At 35.8% G+C, this 13397-nt stretch overlaps 1 protein-coding gene across 1 annotated transcript in view; it reads right to left on the bottom strand.

Moving 5' to 3' along the window:
• The window catches only part of LOC144834555 (uncharacterized), a 258410-nt gene that overhangs the window by 63596 nt on the left and 181417 nt on the right, over window positions 1-13397 (bottom strand). The gene's annotated exons all lie outside the window — the stretch shown is intronic.

The raw sequence follows: 13397 nt of genomic DNA on the forward strand, positions 1-13397 counted from the left end.
GGTGAAGATGTATACGCCTTTTCACGATCTATGACAAACAATGCCGTGTGCAACGAAGCGTAACCAACAGAAATAACATAGCGTTTTCAGGAGATTTCAGGACACCATGCGGCGCCTATGCTTATAAACTGTGGTGTTTTTTTCGATAGACTTAAGAAGTGAAAAAAAAGATTATAATTTTTTTTAATCACACAGTTCTATAGGCTAATCTTTAAAGAACATTTTACAGTAAAAATTTTGTCCATACGACTGTCCGTTGAGGAGTTACGAATTTTTAAGTAACTTGTCCTCCGAAAATAGGCTGAAAACGCTATGTTATTTCTGTTGGTTACGCTTCGTTGAACGGCATTGTTTGTGTTGTCATCGATCATGGAGTAAAGAATCATCGATCGAAGATGTCTTCCGTTTCGTGAAAAAGGCGTATGATCTACTACTATTCTTTAAAAAACGGGACGCAAACATTAGTATTAAAGCAATAATACAATTGTTTTGATCCATATTAAATACCGTTATTTGATTCTTTTTTGATAAAGTTGATAGGCCTAGGCCTAGTGTAGATCGACAACGCTTATAATATTAACTTTTTAAGACGCACATGAGCGGATATGACGTGAATGTAGCGAAATCGTATCATCGAGCACTCTTCCGCGAGAGCAAGTGTAAACGCAATAGTAAGGGCCCGAGGCCGGCTTTTTGGGTAAGTGTAAACACATTGCGGGCTAAAAAGAAAGCCGGCGTCGGGCCGACTTCGGGCCGGCTAAGAAATCGTCGATGAAGTGTAAATGGGGTCTAAGTTGGCGTGTAACGCAGCTTCTTTTAACGTATGACTTAAATGTTTCCTAAGTAGTGGAGCTCCGGTTTGAAATATGAAAAATTGCCCCCGAGTCGTAGGCTAGAATTGTAATCCTGTAACGCTTATACCGGGCATAATATGCTGTTTCCTTTTTTGCTAATTCTCAAATCCAAACCACATTACACATTTGTTTGGTATGTCGGGCGATAACAGACTAGCATTTTTCGCCTTACATCTTAGTATCAGATATTAAAACTTCGAGTATCCAGTTTTCCCTACTGTGTGATATATTTACTAAGGGACACTTATGTTTATTTATTTCATTTATATATATTAGGTCAAAGTGACGAGTTAAATTCTAGTTTTAATAATATATATTATTTTATATATATAATTTTTTTTTTTTAATATATACACACTTCCACTTCCTAGTAAAAAATAAAAGCTAACTTTCTATATTAACGTCTACGAACGACTATGCCTTGTAATAGCACAAACAAACAAACGTTTACCTTTTCCATATGTTTGGTCAAGTGAAGTTTTGAATTCAGCCTAGCTACAATATACATATGTATAATACCTATAATAATTATATCGTACGGCAATACACACTACGTTTTGGTAAACATTAACATTTTGTTGTATTGTCTTCTTATATCGATTTCTGCTAGGGGTTCATAATGGCCAAACGGACAGCACGTAAGACACAGAAACAACAAACAGCACCCAAACAATCCAACAGCACTTCTGGGGCTTCTGGTGCACCTAAAAGGAAAGCACAAACTACACCTAAACAACTAGCTAAGAAGAAAAAGCTCCCTACCACTGCTTCTACCAGTAGGCCTACAGATGATACTGACACAAGTAACGCTTCGGCGGTTTCCGCCGAGGTCTCGGAAAGGCTGGAAAAAATGGAGCACATGATTTCTGGATTGGCCGAGGTAGTTACTAATTTGAGTAAGTGTGGGGAGTCTAATATAGCTATATCCGATACCACTACTACAATAGCTAACGACGGAGAACTAAACAGCACTCGGTTCTTCGACGACACAACACCAAATACTATATCAGATATCACCATGCCACTCACTCACGCACCTGACACTATTGCCACACCGGCAAAAGACACATTTATTCCATACACTATTGTTGAAGGAGATGCAGCTCATCACGACTGGAACCAGAAAATGCTAAGCAAATTCAAAACATGATGCGGAACAACGCACAAAACTGGCGGTAATACGATGAGGCTTTTCGGAGAGCTAGGGAACATACCAAATGCTCATGGGCCACAGTACAGGGCGACCTTATTCACAACTTGATGCTACAACGCTATCGCCCACAAAGTCATTTCCGGGGCTTCAACACCCCACCTTTCAACAGGAAGACCACCGATTCCTAAATACCACTTAGATACTGCCAATCATACCACACCCCAGCGCGAAAGTGCTTACAACCAGGTCCTCCCACAAGGGTGTGGATCCTCTTGTAGAATTTTTGAATCGTTTTCAGACGGAATAAAATGGATACTGACAAATAAACTAGCATGTAAAAACGTAGTCATGGTATTAGACGATTTCCTGCTTATAGGCGATACAAAACATGAGTGCCAAAGGTACCTTAACAATCTCATTGTTCACTTCTTTTCAGATGCTTCCAAAAGGGAATTTGGTGCTACGTGGGTACACGGTATATGGCCAGAACGTTTGAAGAAGTTAGATATAATGGTTTTAGAAATGTACCCTATTTATCTCATGATATCATTGTACTCAAGCCAACTGGCCAACACTCATGTAGTATTTCACACCGATAACCTACCCAATGTACTACTTACACATAATATACATCTAACTGCCAGGCATATACCAGGTATTAAAAATGTACTAAGTGATGCAATTTCCCGTTCACAGGTAACGCAAAAACTTCTCAAACAATTCGGAATGCATCAAAACCCATTAACAATACCACCGCATCTGCTACCAGAGAACTTCGCTGCATTCAATAAAACCTGATACGAGCTTCCGTCACGACTGGAACCAGAAAATCATACAACAGGGCGTGGTCAACCTTACTTATGTTCCTACAAAGCCACCACCTACCACATCAAATGCCTATCTCACCACCCCACATCTCACTTTTCGTCTGCCACCTCTTTCGGACAGGCTAGGTCTCAACCAAAATACCATAAGAACGTATCTAAGTGCCATTGCATTCATGCACAAAATTATCATCAACCCAGACCCTGCTAAAATACCATTGTTAACTTTAGCTTCTCGCTCAACTCAAATTTATTAAGAGCAACGAATGCGAAAGGAAACTTTATAAAGCTTTGTTCCTCACCTGTTACTACGCTTGTGCGAGAACAAGTGAAATGGTACGGACCAATAATCCGGAACACGTCCTAAAACTGCGCGACATTACCATATCACACACTAATGTTACCTTCCAATTTAAATCCTTCAAACACCACAATGCACTTACGCTAAGCATTTCAGAATTAGCAAAAAAGGAAACAGCATATTATGCCCGGTATAAGCGTTACAGGATTACAATTCTAGCCTACGACTCGGGGGCAATTTTTCATATTTCAAACCGGAGCTCCACTACTTAGGAAACATTTAAGTCATACGTTAAAAGAAGCTGCGTTACACGCCAACTTAGACCACACCCGGTACAACACACACTCGTTCAGAATCGGAAGGGCCACGCAACTTAGGGACCAGTGGCCGTATTCACCAATCTCACTTAGGCTAAGGGAAATACTTACCCTTAAAATTTAAGAATTCCCTTAACAAAGGGAAACACTTAAGGGGTATTCACGAATGAGTTAAGGGATTCACTTACCTAAGGAAAACACTTAATTTAAAGGTAAAACTTAAGGGTAAAAATAATCATACATATTCATGAGCTGTCCCATTGTCCAATCACAGAGGATTTAATTCCCCTATGGTCCAATCACATTCCTCTCTAAAACTAATTTGCATATTTAAAAAAAGAGTAAGGAGATTGGGGAACGGGGGACGGGGAGAAAGTGTGTGGACGTGACGATGATCAATAAAAAGAAAATGGCAGTCAAAACAAAAACAAGTAAATGAATAGACCTAGACTAATTTGTATGAGGATCAAGAAAAATAGGTCTAGCCTAGATGCTACTAACAAACCAACATTCTGTGCAGGCCTAAACCTGTCTGTATTGAGGAATATGCATCCTAGGTTGGTTACTTGGCAGACCAACAGGGGGCCTAGCATCTCTACCTAGCCTACTAGACTGGGGGGGGATATTTTCTATTACAACGAAATGAGAAGCCATCTTCCACGAAAATAATGGCAGTCAAAATAAAACAAATAAATGAATATATAGTCCTAGACTAATTTGTATGGTGAGGATCAGCAAAAAAATGTCTAGATGCTACTCAAACCAAACATGAATCCTAGGCTGGTTACTGGGCACACCAACAGGGGGCCTAGCATCTCTACCTAGCCTAGACTGGGGCTATCTACAAGTAGGCATAGTACTCGCACATACAGAATCGTCAGCACAACCAAGGTACTGAATAGTTAATTAGGAACTTAATTAATAGGGACTTAATTAATTAGGAACTTAGTTAATAGGGAACTTTTAAGGGACCTCTGAGGTCCCTTAAAAGTTAAGGGGAAAATAGACCAAGATAAGGGTTTCCCTTAACCTTAAACCCTTTGTGAATACCACTTAAGTGAAACCCTTAATATTTTCTTGATTTAAGGGAAATTCTTAGGATTTAAGGGAAATATCTCACTTAAGTGTGATTGGTGAATACGGCCACTGGGCGCAGGTGAACAAGAAATTAAAGCTACCGGAAGATGGAAAAGCGACGCATATAAACGATATATCCGACCCCACTGCATAACTCTTAGTAATGACTAATAAAAATGTACATTTACATTATAACTCACTTACATCCATGCGTCTATTTACGTTTTTTTTTTCCTTCAGTATTGTTTATTGGCGATGTGTTAGTACAACTTTGCTCCCATTGCAGTGCACGGTAGTGGAGCCCTCGGATTTAGCCTTGGGTGGAAGGTGCTGATGCTCAACATACTGCCATGAAGTATCTGCGTATAATTTCATGGGGAGCATCGTTGTATTAATGGTGATTTTTGTACCTATCAGTCTCTTTGGAGACATTTCCACGGAGTTCTGGTAGAACGATTTTTTTTTTATCTCAGTTTCATGTGGGTAAGTGAACATTTTTCCTTGTTTCCTGCACTTTGGTGGGCTGCTCTTGGCGGTGCCTTGGCACCTGCCGCGGGTTATTTTTCTCTGAGCATCCCTGTTGTGCTTACTTAGAATTGGAAAATTATTGCTATATAACTTATATTTGCTTATGACTTTTATGTGCAGTTTTATATGGGCGAATGTTCATTTACTAATAAACTATTTAAGCCAGAACTTATGTTGTATGCAACTTTATTTAGTATTCTATGAGTTTGTTAATTGCCGCTGTCTCCGAGTAGCAAAAATCAAGAATTGGGTTGAGAACACAATTCTATTTTGAGAACGGAGAGGGCGGGTTTTCGACCTCTTTGATCAAGCACCCTCTCTGTTAACACGATCACATTAAGTTGAAGACAATTTTCCCTCCCTCCCGCCCAATATTTAGACACTTAATAAGGGCTATTTTTATCTGAGCATCCCTGTTGTGCTTACTTAGAATTGGAAAATTATTGCTATATAACTTATATTATTTGCTTATGACTTTTATGTGCAGTTTTACATGGGCGAATGTTCATTTACTAATAAACTATTTAAGCCAGAACTTATGTTGTATGCATCTTTATTTAGTATTCTATGAGTTTGTTAATTGCCGCTGTCTCCGAGTAGCAAAATTATATTTTGTCTTGGACCCCTAAAAGGTCTAGACAAATCTAGGCTATTTTAGAACGGAGTGTTTATCCTACCGGGTCTTTAAAATTGCAGCACCATAGATATTCCGTTGATTTTCTTCCATCATGTTTGTTCAACAAAAGTATACGCTCACACCACTCTGTGATGCTATATCTACTCTGATATACATAGATGTGATGACATGACTACCGCACCAATGTATATTACATATAATTAATCTAATTTAAGGTCACAAACTACATTTAATGTAAAAATAAATACTATGGTCCTATTGAGATAACTTTTTCTGTCTTTAAACGGTTAAAAATGTGAAAAATAAGTCGATTCTAATCATTTTAGCGGCCTGCTATAAATCCCAACATGCATTGCGCATGGATTGATATTTTTGTTTTTTGTAATTCACACATTTTTCCATCGATCGTGAGGCCAAAACAAATGGAGGACTCCTAACTTTTCAGCGAAAATACCGGGTTTCCCCCAATTTGTATCAACGGAGTCTGGCAAAAACAGAAAGACAATTAATGCAGCAACTATCAACGTCAGGCTAGGCCTATAGCTAGCGTACAATGTTCGTACGTTACTGATGTAACTAGCTAGGCCTACTACAATGAAATCGGTCGCGTCTGAAATCGGTCGCGTTTGAAATCGGTCGCGATAAAATCAACTTCCGGTATTTTGTATGGCGCGCCGCTAGAGCTATACTTTTGATGATATCGGTCGCGTTTGAAATCGGTCGCGCTACTTTGTATGGATCGAGCGGGATGCATGCTAGAGCGGGATATACATTTTTCGTTTATATAGATTTAATTGATATTTTTTAGGAACTATATTATTTATGTGGATATTTGTTACTTGGTTAATAAATATTTATTATCAATCATTAAATTAATTTTTTTTTTGTATTTGACAGGTCTCGGAGAAGGACTGTGTCTTTTCAAAATGGCCATTTCTAAACACGTTTAAATATTATATTAGGCATAATGTTATATTAGGCATATAATAATTTACCTCTTTATATGTACTGTAATTAATATATTATATAGAGAATATACGTCTGTCGTGTCTTTTATTGTGCAAACAATTACGTAAAAGAGAACAATTTATTTAAAATCAATAATTTTTACAATATAGCCCGTAAAGCCGCGTATCCATTTTTATACTTATGCATACTGTGGCAGATTATATCATATCCATGTCGTTAACAACATACTATTCGATCACCTTATTTTTATTTCTATTTTATTTCTATCCGTTATGTAGGATAATATTAAGTGTAATGATTATAGGTCTTTTGTTATTTAAACTTTGACCCTTGGCTTGTGTTATTTAATTAGTTGTTTTTTTAAATTTTATTCATTGGACTTGAAAATGACCCCATGATGGAGTCGAAACGTCGTTCTTTTTTTAAGCGTTATTTTTCTATTATGTATTTATAATGATTATTGTTGGGCAAATCACGTGTATATTTTTATTTCTAATGTTTAAAATAGTTTTTAGTAAAATGATCATTATAATGCGGATGGTTAAAAGGCGAGTTACTGAAATAAACCCCCGAATAAGCCATATTGTGGAGATGCGCCTTCTATGATCGTGCAGCTGTTTCCCCTAACAATACGTTATTTTGCTAACGGGGTTTCCCCTTTTTAAAAAACACGCACTTGTTAGTGTGTCAAATCATGGACAAAACACGTACGATCGTTGTCCATAGCGAGGTAAAGATGACGTCTATTACTAATAACCATACGTTTGAAACGTCTATAGGCCTCCTGCGCGTGTTTTTGTGAAACGATCCAATGAGCTATAGATGCTCGACGCGATTATGAGATCATGTTCATTCATTCATTCATTCTTTATTTAGCCTTTAAAATCGAAATTCATTTAAAACATAGGTAACAAAATCAAGACACGTGGAAATATAAGGAGGCAAGGATAAGCAAAAGCAATTAAAATCGCTGTATGTAGCTCACGGGCTTGCTTATCCGTAATAATTCCGAATAAAGCACTGTTTCTATAATTTGACAGTATGATTTATATATAATTTACGTAGGCCTATATACGTCGGCGATACTATAGATTTTAATTTGAATATCTTTTATTTCTTCATTTATAATAATCATTTAATGTAATAATTAAGTGCAACTCAGTGTTTCACATTCATACGCCGTTCGTAAATCTAAATGTTTAAATATCAGTGCAGATTACCTCTTTGAGAATCGTGTCCACCTTTAGCCTATTATCCATACATTATTATTCTCACATCTATCATTGTACATCATAGTCCTACTGTAGGCCGGTAGATTGATTTATAACGGCATATTATGTATATATTTTATTAATATCCTAAAACCATACGTAATTGTTTGCATAATAAAAGACACGACAGACGTTTATTCTCTATAGAATATATTAATTACAGTACATATAAATAGAGGTAAATTATTATATGCCTAATATAACATTATGCCTAATATAATATTTAAACGTGTTTAGAAATGGCCATTTTGAAAAGACACAGTCCTTCTCCGAGACCTGTGAAATACAAAAAAAAATTAATTTAATGATTGATAATAAATATTTATTAACCAAGTAAAAAATATCCACATAAATAATATAGTTCCTAAAAAATATCAATTAAATCTATATAAACGAAAAATGTATATCCCGCTCTAGCATGCATCCCGCTCGATCCATACAAAATAGCGCGACCGATTTCAAACGCGACCGATATCATCAAAAGTAAGAAATAAAATATCAAATATGAAGAAGAAGAAGAAGAAGAAGAAAGTATAGCTCTAGCGGCGCGCCATACAAAATACCGGAAGTTGATTTTATCGCGACCGATTTTATCGCGACCGATTTCAAACGCGACCGATTTCAGACGCGACCGATTTCATCTGACACCAAGCGGAAGACCGTCCACGACAGGACACTCACTGCGAGCTACTTAGGTAGTGCATTGTTTATCTCTTTTTATCATAATTTACCATAAAACGTACATTTAAGACAAGGAATGACCTGCTAGTTAAGGGGAAATGCATTAAAATTAAGTAGTAATATTTAAGTCCCATTCCCTACATTTTTTACATCTAATTTAAGGTCACAAAACATAAATGTCTTCAAATGGTTAATATGAGCGGTCCGCTATAAATCGCAACATGCATTGCGCACACATTGATATTTTTTCCTCTTCTGTGATTTACCCACTTTCGATCGATCTTAAGGGCAAAACAAATAAAGGAATCGTAATTTTTCAACGAAAATACCGGGTTTTCCCCAACAAGGAAACAGGTTTTGGCAAAAACACAATGCAGCAACTAGGCTTATAGCTGGCATATGATGTTTGTACATTACTGACTGTTCACAGCTAGGCCTGCAAAACTAAGCATATCATAATGTACCATAAAACGTACATTTAGGACAAGGAATGACCTGGTTTAAAGACCCATTTCCTACAATTTGTGACTTTTTGTAAAAATAATGCATATAATTATATTACTTTAAAAACATTAAACCAAGTGATAAAATAATGATATAATTACTATGAAATAAAAATATCAATAATTTAAACTGAATCTACAGTGCATTAAATACATACCAGTATACCTTGTAATGTAAGTTTTCTTTAAAAGGGCCAATAGTCTACATGAGCTTTCCAATGCCTCAGCCTACCATTCTGTTCTACTGTACATCAGGATTCAATCTATCAATACAGTGTTTATTGTTATTCAAAGTGCCAACACCTATTTACCACATTTTGTGTGTCAACTGTCATGTGACTTCAATTATTCAGTCTTGCATAGCAGACTCTATGAACAAGCTGCATTTATACATTTCCAATATTCATTTACAGTATAAGTACACATATAGGCCTACACAAAAATAAATACGCAATATAACTACTTCTTTAATTTTGTATTAAACTAATATTTGCATTTATAATTAGTTATTACTTCATGAATACCAGAGAGATGAAGAAATATTTCTTACAAAAAACGCTGCTCGACATTTTAAAATTAATCATTGTTCTTTCTTCAGATATATTAAATGATTAATTATTTAAAAAAATGTCCTTTAATCGCAAAAATACATACAAATCAAAGATAGTTCTTTAATTATGAATCACATTTAAAAATGGTCAATGTTGAACTTTAATGTGCTGTGTGTGTGTGTGTGTGTGTGACCTCAACCTGTAGGCATCAGAGCCATATATAGAGAGAGTTACGACTTTGCGTTCACGGATTTTAGAAAGTCACGTGGTGTGCACGCCGGCCATGTTTGTGTCCAACTATGCCTATGTAGCGTATGGAGTCGAGTCATTTTCTTAAAAAATGTATAACATTCACAAGGCTTTAAATATCGAATTTAATATCAAAACAATCAATTTGTTTAAAGGTTTTTGTTAAGATAATAACGAAATCATAAAGTTACTGCGAACATGATTTTAAACAACAAAATGTAAAAACAATGCATTACTATAGAGAATCACTGTACAAACTAAACGCGCACGCGTAGAGCGTGCATGGAGCGCACAACCAGAGCCGTTCCGAAATTGCTATTTTTGTTGTTTTAAATCATGTTCGCAGTAACTTTATATTTTTTTCATTATTTTAACAAAAACCTTTAATCAAATTGATTATTTTGATATTAAATTCGATAATTAAAGCCTTTTGAACGTTATACATTTTCAAAACAAAAGACTCAACTCCATACGCTACATAGGAATAGTTGGACACAAACACGGCTTCTAATCCATTCGAAGTCGTAACTCTCTCTATATATGGCTCTGGTAGGCATGCAACTGAACACCCTCTAGAGACAAAATTCTTCCCAGTCTGTTGATTCGCGTCAACCAATCAAAGGGCGAGAATCCAAAATCGTTCAACCGTGAGCCCTCATAGACTCTCTTTTCCCGGACGTTTTTTGGGTCCAGCAGCTGGGATCTATAAATTATAGTACAAAGTCGCAAAACTGTCTGCCTTAGATACTATAACTGCTGCTTGCTTTAGATTCTGAATGAGCAGTCCTCATGGGACGTAGCTGGCCAGAGCTATGTAAACTAGCTTTACATGATTCAATAACAACAAACAAGAGAATGAATATTCAGAGAATCCTCTATGATAAACAATTGGGTTTTTATTTATAGAACATGCTACTTTTATCATCAATATCAGCCATTTTTTACGAAATCTGAAAAATTAAAATACTAGGCCTAGATAATAAATTACATTTCATATTATGTTAGGATTCAACATTGAATATTTTGGCATTATTTATGTCATCATGACAATTTTTAAGGCAAATTTTAGGGTAACTAGGCCTAAGTTAGTTTCATTTCTTGTCTTCTTACTTTTATCATCATGATACTAGGCCTAGGCCTAGCCTAGTTAATATTGCTTTTATTTTCATATAATTACAAAATTGTTTTATTGAATATTGTGCAAGTTTTTGAAAAGATTAGCATACGACTGTTTAAAGTTTTTGAAAATGTTGAAATACGGTAATTTAATAGTTTAAAAACAATAGACGCGCCTATTGCGTGACGTGACGTGCCTCAACAATAATCATTATACACATTATTATCCTACATAACGGACATAAATAAAATAGAAATAAAAATAAGGTGATCGAACTGCCACAGTATGCATACGTATAAAATGGATACGCTGGCTTTACGGGCTATACATTGTAGGCTAAACATTATTGTTTTTAAATATAAATTGTTCTCTTTTACGTAATTGTTTGCATAATAAAAGAGACAGACGTATATTCTCTATATAATATATTAATTACAGTACATATGAATAGAGGTAAATTCTTATATATGCCTAATATATAATATTATACCTAATATAATATTTAAACGTGTTTAAAAATGGTGATTTTGAAAAGACACAGTCCTTCTCAGACCTGTGAAATAAAAAATAAAAATGCAATGATTGATAAAAAATATTTATTAATCAAATAAAAAATATCTACATAAATAATCTAGTTCCTAAAAAATATCAATTAAATCTATATAAACAATGAGGAAAATGTATCCGCTACCATACAAAATAGCGCGACCGATTTCAAACGCGACCGATATCAACAAAAGTATAGCCCTAGCGGCACGCCATACAAAATACCGGAAATTGATTTTATCGCGACCGACTTCAAACGCGACCGGTTTCAGACGCGACCGATTTCATCGTAAACCATTAGTATGGTTTAGCCTAGCCTAGGCCTAACTGAAAATATATCGAATCGAAGTCTTCGTTAATTTGCAATAATTTAAATGCACTTTTCTCTATCTAGTAGGCTAGCTCTCGAGCCTTCTTCTTTAGCAAGACGATAATAAATATCATGTTTATCTTTTGAAGATCTACCCATTTTTCTTTGTTTTGTTTTTATCTCAGCCTCTAGGTAGGCTAGGCCTAGAAAAGACAAGAGGGCAGTGTAGGAATCCGATCCGACGATCTGAGAGCAAAAAGAGCAGACAAACCATGGAGGTAAGGACAAACTATGGCTGGCTTACGACGAGTCGACACGTGTGTTTTGTGTGTACAGTTATTTTTTGGATTAGAGCGTAGAGGGGGTAGTTTCTTGTTTATATTTTTTAATGTTTCTCTGTACAAAACAAATGCCTGCACGTGCGTGACAATGTGTAGACAATAGTAGGGAAATGTTTTGTTAAACAATGATTTAACACTGATTTCGATCCGACATAAGTTTGCAACAATATTATGAAGTGCCTTGTACTTGCAGTTTATTTGACAATAAGCCTTATTTAGAAGAGGACATCGTGTGTGGGTAGGCCAATTTAAATTATGGCATAGCCGAGCTCTAGCACTAAAGCCGAGCGGCTAGCCCCATACACCACCACCAGGCAGGGACGATTCGGCTCGGGACGATCCAACGGTCAAGTCCTTGTTCCTTTGACTTTTTTTGGGAGGGGGAGGGGGGGCTGTACAACAGACGAGATGGTTTAAATATAATTATTATTAATATAAAAAAATATGATGATCTGTGCTGGGGAATTCGGGTGGGTAATGAAAATTGAAAAGGCGAATTGTTTAATCTAACCACTATAGGCCTCTACTGGCAACAACATATTTACCACCCCCCCCCCCCCCCCTATAAAAAAAGCATATTGCTTTAGCCTCGCGCCAGTCTAACCCTTCGTTTTGTATCAGTTCGAAGACAAGATCAAACGCAAGAAATAGCTCAATGAGATCCTTGTGCAATTTTAAATTAGTTCAAATGTAGTTTTCTAAATTTAAATTGGCCATATCATAAGTAATATTAAAGTTATTCACTTTAAGTCGAAATTCGAGCCAAAAACAACAATTTTACGTAATTAACAGGTAAATTAATTTGATTACATTTCGTCTGCAAAATCGTCGCGAGTGAAAGTAAACAAAGATTTCAAACCACGAGTATGCATTATGCATGATGCTAATTAGGATTGTTTACAACTCGTCACGGTTGAGAAGGTGTTTTCACACAGATCGCGAGGAAATTTTATGATTATGCATACAAAGTAGCCAAACAAGCGCGTTGCATTATGAGATATGTTTTGATTGAAAACTTTGAATGGAAGTCAAATTTATTTTTTGAACAAAAAAACGTCTGTATTTCAGTTAAATGATTTTTTTTTCTACTAATTTTTGGTGAAAGTTAATAACTATTATGATACTTCAAAATGAACTACTTTTTTTCAAAATCTTTTTTTTTTAATAT

Source organism: Antedon bifida, chromosome 2, assembly GCF_963402885.1.
Source record: "Antedon bifida chromosome 2, ecAntBifi1.1, whole genome shotgun sequence".
Taxonomy (NCBI): Eukaryota; Metazoa; Echinodermata; class Crinoidea; order Comatulida; family Antedonidae; genus Antedon; species Antedon bifida.